Below are 9,520 nucleotides of genomic sequence, written 5' to 3'. Positions count from 1 at the left end.
TGCATTTTGTTGGTGTTCTTATCGAGAGGAGACCTGGGATTAGATACCTTTAAGCCATGGGGAGGACCACAGCAGCAAAATAATGGTCTTGTTCAAAATCAAGCTAATACACCAGCATTAGAAAGCAGCACTAACTGCACTGACTGCCCAGGAGAAGGGGCAGAATTAGGTTTTACTTTTGGTCATGGTAACTTCTTGTTTGTCTGGCATAAAAGGACCTACTGTAAGTCAACACAGTACTGAAATCACAGCAAACAAATTAGGCCTCACTAAAGAAAAGAAACAGGTGACTTTAAAACAGGACCAATTGCAATCAGCAGCATTTTAGCTCATTGACTCTGGCTGCAGCTATTTCCCACCTGCTGTTCTGCCAGTCTCTTCTGAATTTCCTGGTCATCACAGATGTCATAAACAACAGGCTCGGAAAGCTCAGACTCAATCCGGGCCAGCCAGGTGCGAAGGTTACTCATGTTTTTGTCCAGTAGTTGTATAAATGCAAATGTCTCCTTCAGTTTCTTCACCCTAAGCAAACCAGGAAGAACATTTTGTTACAGAGATCTGCAGTCAGTGGAAATGATGTTAGCAGGTGGCAAGGACAGGCATGGCTTTAATGAAGCACTTGGAGTTTACAGCCCGGCAAGGCAAATGAGATGCACAACCCAGGGAACCTTTGTTCAGTCAGCTGCAGGGCGAGCTTAGCCATGTGAGGGACAAAGGACCCGATCTGGAGAGGTGATGTATGAAAGGCAAGGCCGGTTCTCTGTACAGCACCCGGCCCTGGTACAGGGACAGGAAGGCCCCGTGCCCGTGGGCTGCGTTAGCACAGCGAGCAGAGCGGATGCGCCAGAGGCGGCTTTTCGTGCGGTACCCTGCCGGCCAGTCCCGGAGGTTGTTGATGCCGATGTTCACTGTCCTGGGTGCAAAACCCCCAAACGCAGCCGATTTTAAGCGAGAGGTTCCTGGGCACTGTTTATCCTGCTCCGCGTCTCCCACTCATCGCCTGGACCAAGGCGAACTGCAGGGAGCCACCGGCGCGTCGGCACTGCGGTGCCCTTTCCCCCGCCCCCCGCCGCCCAAGGCCGGCCCGTCCCGCTGCTCCGCTGAGCGCTGCTCAAACAAAACCCACCCCGACCAACCCGCAGCCCGTTACCAACACGGCACTTACGGTTTGCTAGAAAAAACCATTCCTCAGCGTGCAAAGCCCAAACTGCACGGGGGATCGTCTGTGCAACCACGGCAGGCATGAAAGAGGAAACCCCTCCTCCACAGATGCCCTATTTATTCTCCGCTTTAGCATCCCGCGCGGGGGGAGGCTCGCCCGGCCTCCTTCCCGACCCCCGAGCTGGGGAGCAACTGCAGCTCTCCCCAGGTCTAACCCTGCGTTTTGGGTGGGGATTTTACCTGGCAAACGGCCGCATCCCTCCTCAGAACAAAACCACGGGAGCTTTATTCTGACGAGAGCATTAGCACGCCGAGAAGCGCACACCGAGCGGCTGCCTGCGGCTGGCAGCAGAAAGGCTGCAGGCTGGAGGCTTCGGCACCAAAAAAGGGAGATGTGGTGCTCGTTTCTTGTGCGGAAGAGAGATCACAGCCTCACACCCGGATGATTTGCAGCAGAGGCAATTTGAAGCAAACCCAAACCAACCGAGACAACCTATATCCGCGCGCAGGCATCGCACCCAGAGATGTATCCTTACTGCCACTGGTTATTCTTTCTTGCCTTTACCATTACATCCCAGGTCTTTAAGGAGGAATTAAATCTCCCACACACTAACCTGTCCTCTCTTTAACCTTCCAGTGCAGGCAGAAGGCCTCCAGTGCAAGCAGCCTGTTAAGCTGGAGAGGAAAATAACCCCTGATCTTCACTTGTGATCTCGTTCGTTAGTGGAGAAACACGCTGCCATGATTTGTGTGTTCTGACTGCCAGAGATCATGGGGTGGGGAAAAAAAAGCGGAAATTGGAGAACCTTGGGTAAAAAGTCACTCCCCACCCCGGCAATATCAGGGAAAAAAGTGAAGAAGTTACTATAATCCCACCAAAAAAGCACGGAATGAGCTCTGAAATCGAAGGTGTTCAGGTGTTGCAGCGTTCAGGTAATCTTCTGCAGACCTGTATTGGCTTGCCAATGGCTCACATGCAGCATATGGCAGGATAAAAAGTGCCTGGGCGGTCACTGCACACCGTGAGAGAGCTTCAGGCGTTGGCACATGTAAATCATGCTCAGCCACTTTGACAGTTTAACCTGAGCACTGTCCAGGGAGGTTCAAAAACCCATGTCAAATGGGTTTAAGAAAACAGGGAAATAACCCTCTCAGCGTGGCAGGCAGACACTGGGAATGGGCACAGTGTGCAGAGGACAAGGACTCCTCTTGTACCACCAGTTCCCCCCACCCCCCTCCCCGCTCCTGGCGCACCTTGGCACACATGGCATAACCACAATAAGCCCAACCATCCTGCCTGATAGGATAATGAACTCTGTCACAGCTTTTGCACTGAAGAGAAGCGTAATCCCTAAAGGAGAGGGAGCCAGGAGAACAGGGGAGAAGGAAGCAGACACTTCATGAGTGACATTTCAACTGGCCAGATTGGGTTTCTTGCACCAAAATAATTACACGAGTAAGATTTTACAGTGGTGCTGCCACAAACCAGTATAATTCTGCCCCCTGATATCTCATCTAAACCTTTCCTCCTTTTGCTTTAATCCATTTCCCTGCAATGAGCTCCATGAAGATGATCAGAGGGCTGGAGCACCTCTCCCATGAAGACAGGCTGGGAGAGTTGGGCTTGTTCAGCCTGGAGAAGAAAAGGCTCTGGGGAGACCTTATACTGGCCTTCCAGTACCTGAAGGGGGCTTAAAAGAAAGACAAGGGGAAAACATTTTGTCAGGGCCTGTTGTGATAGGATAGGGGTAGTGGTTTTAAGGTACAAGAGGGTAGATTTAGACGGATCCAAAGAAGAGATTTTTATTGTGAGGGTGGTGAAGCACTGGAGGAGGTCCCAGAGAGGTGGTAGATGCCCCATCCCTGGAAACAGAATCACAGAATTGTAGGGGTTGGAAGGGACCTCAAGAGCTCGAGTCCAACCCCCGCCATTCAAGGTCAGGCTGGACAGGGTTCTGAACAACCTGATGTAATTGAAGATGTCGCCCCCCCATGGCAGGGACACCTTAAAGGTTCTGAAGCCAGAGTCTTCTGTGACACAGTTTCTGAAGTGCTCCATGGTAACAGCTTTATGAAGTCAGCAGCTGTGACGCTGTTTACGGAGCGCTCCATGGTAACTGTCCACTCTACAGTGGCACCAGTCTCAGCCCCCAGTGCTCAGTACCTGCATGACTTCCGTGCAGACAGTACGCGTTGGGTGTTTGTGGAGACACTTGACTAGGTTGGTGCGGAACTTCCTGTGCTCCAACTTGCAGCCATTGCCCCTTGTCCTGTCTCCACACACCACTGAAAAGGGGCTGGCCATTTCCCCCTGCATCCCATACCTAAGATATTTATAAACATTAACATGTCCCCCCCCTTAGTCTTCTCCAGGCTGAACAGTCCCAGCTCACTCAGCCTTTCCTCACAGGGGAGGTGCTCCAGGCCCTTAACCATCTCCATAGCCCTCAGCTGGACTACTTCCAGGACATCCCTGTAGTTTTTATACCAGGGAGCCCAGAACTGGACACAATAGTCCAGCTGGGGCCTGACCAGGGCAGAGTAGAGGGGGAGGATCACCTCCTTCGACCTGCTGGCCACACTCCTCCTGATGCCCCCCAGGATCCCACTGGCTCTCTTAGGCACCAGGGCACACTGCTGGCTCATGGCCAACCCGTCATCCACCAGCACCCCCAGGTCCTTCTCCGCAGAGCTCCTCTCCAGCAGGTCATCCCCCAGCCTGTACTGATGCAAGCAGTTATTCCTTCCTTCTCCTTGTCTTTTTCCTCCTTTTCTAATCTGGGAGAATGGTGGCAGAGTGTTTTCAGAACTCTGTGAACATGAAAGTTAAACATTTCCCACTGGTAAGGGGACAGGGAAGGAAAGAAGGAAGGAAGGAAGGAAGGGAAGAAGAAAAGAAGGAAGGAGCAAAGCAGTTAACTGTATTTCTTTCATTTTCTTTGCTTCAGAGTGAGAAGCAAAAATGTCTCTGGAGTCAGACTCCCAGAGCCCCAGAATGCAGCGGATGCTGGAGCTGCAGCTTTCTAATTACCAGGTAAGACAGAGCGATCAGTTTGCTGCTGCCATCCAAACAATTGTCCTTCCCCAGGGTGTGCAGCTGCAGCTAGGCTGTGTTTACTGCTTCTCCTCTCCCCTCTTCATCAGCTTCGTTACAGTGTGCAGAAGACAGGTAGCCACTTGGCTTCAGCTTCAGGTGCAGCTTTCCAAGGGCTTAGTTAAAGTACCTATGTTTAGAGTTGGAATCTTTGTGCCTCTGGGGAATATAGATAGAACTCTTGAGTCTTTTTAAAGCTTTGTTTCTCTTTGGATTATTTTCAGAAACAGAACTCAGTATAGTTTGACTCCTCTATTAAGAGGCAATTTTTGATTGGTCTCAGTCATGATAAATCCCCTAGAAAGAAAGGAATGTTTTTTCTTGGCCGTTTGGGTTTAGGCTGTGATTCACCCAAGTGCTTGGGTGATGAACCCTGTGGGAATTAAGATCCTGAATACACCCCAGTATCTGTGTGTGTCTGGATCCCATGCAGGGTTTTGGTCAGTATAGGCTTCAAGAGGGAAGTTCCAACCAGGAACCCCAAGCAGGCTTCAGGCAGCTGTGAGCGCCGCTGCCTTCCTGCTGGCTTTGAACAGTCTGGCTCAATGTGAAGACATGAACTGGTGGGGGGGCTCTAACCTAGTGACGATCTATGAGGCAGGATACAAACAGCACAGAGCAGAAGCAGTCTCTGGGTATGGATGTGTGAGGTAAAGCAGGTAGTTTGTAGCAGTTGATTACTTAGCAGTTGAGAAACGGTACCTGTCTGCACACTCACCTTAAAAATGTGAGTTTGAAGTAATGCAGAGACACAGTTTGATTTCAAGCAGCATAAATCAAAAGCCAGGTCCCAACAGTAGCCTGCCTGACAGAGGGCACATTCCCATATTTTGGCAATTCAGCATCAGTCCTCCCAAAAGGGGATGTGACCAGTCTGTGCATGGCCTCCTCCTCTCCCACTGGAGAGGTTTCCTCTTGGTTACATTCACACGGAGTTTATCATTTCTGCTCTCCTTTTTTATTATTCCATCTCTGAGTAATATCTTAAGTCACTGCCTGCAGAGACCGTTGCTTTTAAGGCTAACTGTATACAATTTATTGAATAGCTCAGAATAGAGACTAGATAGGAGAACATCTCAGGGTGTTGCAGCTATTTCTCTTTTTGACTGTGTTTTCTATTCTTTTCAGAGGGGAAAGTGTGAGTATTGCCTTCAGAACACTGAGGAGTATTGTACTTCTAAGAATGAATAACTGACTGCTGTCCCTTCTAGGTGATGATATCAGAGATTGAACAAAAGGTTCACTATTTACTGGAAAGCTGTGAAGATACTGAAGACTACCAAGAACAGATAGACGCACTTTCCTCAAAGCTGGAGGAAGTGAAGCTCGATTTGGAAGGTGTTCAGATGATGCTTGAAGACACATCCCCTGAAGAGGAGGTAAATCATGGGAATGTTATGCGGGGCAAGAGCGAGTGTCACGGTGCTGTAATGTGCTGTAGTTCCAGAAGAACAGATAGAGCTCAGCACGTGAGGCAAAGAAGGAAGAAAAGTCCCTGGGCAATGCCAGGCTTACTATTATTCTGCTTTACAGAGATGTATAATTATTGGTAGATTGCAGCAAGAAGTGACTTTTGAATGACTCTCTATCTACATCTTTTCTGCTTTAAGTGCTCAGTGACAGAGGGCAAATTTTGTGAGTCCAGGCTTGGCTTGGAGGTTTCAAATGCCATGTCTGTGACAGTGGCACAGCAGAGAGGCCTTTAAGCAGTAACTTTCTCTGTGAAGAGTGCCTAAATGGCAAGGGCAGTGACCACCAGCTCTCCTGCACCACAGCTGCATGCTCCTTACTGAGTTTCCCAGCAAGGGAGACTGACTCCCAGCTTCAGACTTAACTCCCAGTGTGTTGTGCAAGGGGTCAGAGAAGCCCACCTGATGTGTTCCTGTAAAAGCAGCTGCAGTGTCTCTGGTGCTGGAGGAGCACAGTGTAAAAGAGAGCTTGCATGGCTCAGGAGAGAATTAGCATTGGTGAAGGCTTCTGTTGAAGTATCTGTGAACACAGGAAGAAAATCCAGGTGCACAAGGAAATTTATAAGCATTAATTGCACATCTCTCTAATTTGGTCAAACTGGGGGCTTTTTAGCATGCATCCCAATATTGAATCTGCTCCTGGGTGCTAAAACCATACCAAAATGGCTATTGTTCATTGGTACCTCAGTCTTGGTGGCTTTGCCAGCAGCTGCCAGGCTGGCTGGATCTGGACCAGTTGTCAGCACTCTCTCAGGTCCTGTTCTCTGGCTGGTTTTGTCATCATTAATCCAGGCTTAGAGCCTTCGAGTCGATATTGCCAAGACCCAGAATCCAGCAAAGAGCAAGTGTCCACTGTCTGGTCCATGTAGTGCAAAAGCAGTTGATCTGCCACGTCCAGTCTTGCAACAATTAGCACTGCTGTGGTCTCTGTGTGTTAATGAGAAGGTGCAGAGAGCCAGTGTACACTCAGCAAAGCTTCAGAAGCCCAGGGATAAACCTGACTTGCAAGGGCTCAGCGGCAGCCCAGCCACCCCAGTAACACAAATTTGACCTCTGACAACTTAACCTGCAGGGCTCACCCACCAAAATGCCATTGCAGGTGAAGCAGCTCAGCTCTGCCAGCGAGACCAGCATCAACAAGGAGAAAGACATGCCTGCTGACATGAGCGATGAAGAACCCCGAGATGAGCGAGACCTTGTGACTACTGGAGCTGCGGACAAGCAGCCAGGTATGGAGCATCTCAAGAAAGAAGGTGTTTGGACAGCAGCAGTACATGGCAGCAATTATGTGGCCATGGGTAGATTGGAGAAGAATTTCCTCATGAAACTCCTTCCCTTTGTTTTACAAACTCTTCCCGTTGCATAAGATTTAAGTGTCTGTTGTTCTATCATTTGCAGGCATTATTGAGGGGTGGGAACTCATCCAAGCTCAGGACCTCAGAACCAAATTTAGGATGAAACAGAAATTGCAGCAGTGGCAGCAGCTGAACTCCGATCTCAGCGACATCTCTGCTTGGCTTGATAAAACTGAGCAAGAGCTGAAAGAGCTGCAAGAAGTAAAACCTCCAAAAAGCATGAAGGCGTTGGGACAGTCAGTCAAGAACCTGAAAGTAAGTTATGGCATACTGAGGTGTGGGATTTCAGGATGCTGATGCTCCTGATCAGTGTCTTTGTGCTTCTGGGATCTGTGGGCAGCTGGATGCCAGTACAGTGGGTGTTTGCCATGGAGGAGCTGAGCTCTTTTCAACTAATTGGACTAAAGATTTGTTAAGCAAGGTGCTGCTGCTGCCTTCTTCTGCAGAGATGTGCAGGCAATATGCCTGGGTGCAACAAGAAGCCAGGCTTCATTCTCTCTCAAACAAAAACTTTCAGCCCAAACTCCTCTTTTTAGGCCTCTCCTTTTAGACAACAAGCCTGGAGTAAAGCTAAAGACTGAAAGCTTAGACTGCCCAGATGCTTAGGGTCTGGCCTTGCCTTGGCAGCTTGGCTATTCTGAGCAGTGAGAGAGGCATTTTCTTCCCTTGTTCTGTGCCATTCCCCTCTGTGCAAACCAAACACAGATTGGAAATCCACCAGGACTACAGGCTGCAAAGTCTAGGAGGAGGTTTTTTTAAATTGAATTAAGGGGGGGTGGAGTTGTAGCTCCAAAAGGGAGACTGGGTAAGATCTGCTCTAAAGCTGTGTATTTTACCAGTGTGGTGTTTGCCATCAATCTTTGACCTAAGCAGCGCTTTTGCCCAATAGTTGCAGGATACATCCTTTCAAAATGTGGAGTTGCATTTTTTCACTTGGCAAATGAAGATTTCTCATTGAATAGAATGTATTTGTTAATGATTCAGTCTGCTAATCTACTGCCACACAATAGAACCCCTATAACATTTGTCATCATGTGTGCCCATGTTGCCTACATGACTCAGCTTCCATAAATTAGGACTAAGGTCTACAGTTTGAACCAGTAGGTACCCAGGCTACAGGCAAGTGCTGGGTCCCTGGGACTTAGGTCTTGGGTTGCAAGACCCTCAGACAGCAAGTGTTCCTCCTAACACTGATGGGAATAGAAAATCCCTGCATGCTCTCCCTTCTGCCAGTGACCTTATAGGGAGCCACTTAAATGCTGAGGCTATTGGTCACTTTGGTATCACACTTGGGATGATGCTCATAAGGAATGTGCTGTAGGACAGAGGAGGGATTTCTGAGGCAAGATCAGAGAGTGCTTAAACTTACACATCCTGAAGTAGCCAATCTGGCTTAGGCACCAAACCCTAGGGAAGGTTTAGTGATGCCAGCACGTTCTAAGACATGAATTACATGAGATGTCATGGTATCACAATTGCCTTGGATTAGGATAAGGCCAGTCTGGCTGCAGACTGGCTTACTGGCGTTGAGGAGTCTGGGCTGGACCATTTGTATAAACAAAATAACATAAGAAAGGCCACCTCTTTTTATTTATTTCATATCAGGATCGGAAGAGCCACCAGATTGCAACAGCTTTCCCCAATACCTGTGATGCTTTTGAGGGTCTTGTTTTCTTGTAAATAACCAACAAGCTTTTCATCATCCATGGAGGCTCCTAATCCTCTGTTTCTTCCAGGACATGCTTAAAGCATTTGATAATTACAAGACAGTGCTGCTTTCCATTAACCTGAGCAGCAAAGAATTCCAGAAAGCAGATAGCACAGAGTTTCAGAACAAGCTGCAGAAGATGAACTCGCATTGGGAGAAAGAAACCTGTGCATTGGATGACTGGAGGGAAGGTTTACAAGAAGCCCTACTGCATTGCAAGGTGCGTGCCACATGCCGGCTTACACAGGAAAGCTCCTCTTTAGGGTGCTACTGTGGGGTAAATAAGGGTAGAGGGGCAATTCCTGCACATCAGTGGAACAGTAAGCACAATACAAGACTTAATTTCTTTATTAACTTGACTCTGTTGGGTTTAAAGAATTCAGTAAAACTAACATTGAACTAGGTAACATCCTTGTTGGCTTTGTGTATTCTCAGCTGTTCATTTTGTCTGTAGACAAAGGCAGGTGAAAGCACTGCAAAAGTGTTTTCTCTTATGTGCAAATCTTTTTGTTTCTCCAGGCCTTCCACGACCAGACCCAAAACCTAATCCTGTGGTTGGCGCGTGCCGAGAGCCAGCGTAATAAGGCACAAATCGCAGATCCCAATGCTGACCTCAGTACAGTACTGGAATGCCAAAGGGCACTAATGGTGAGTGTACTCTTATCTTCAGCACCTCAGCTCTAACACTGAGTCAGTAGCTCTCACCACAAAATTAAAACCAGTAAGTTTATTT

This window comes from Gallinula chloropus (assembly GCF_964237585.1).
Source record: "Gallinula chloropus genome assembly, chromosome: 14".
Taxonomy (NCBI): domain Eukaryota; kingdom Metazoa; phylum Chordata; class Aves; order Gruiformes; family Rallidae; genus Gallinula; species Gallinula chloropus.
Note: the sequence above shows the minus strand (reverse complement) of the source record.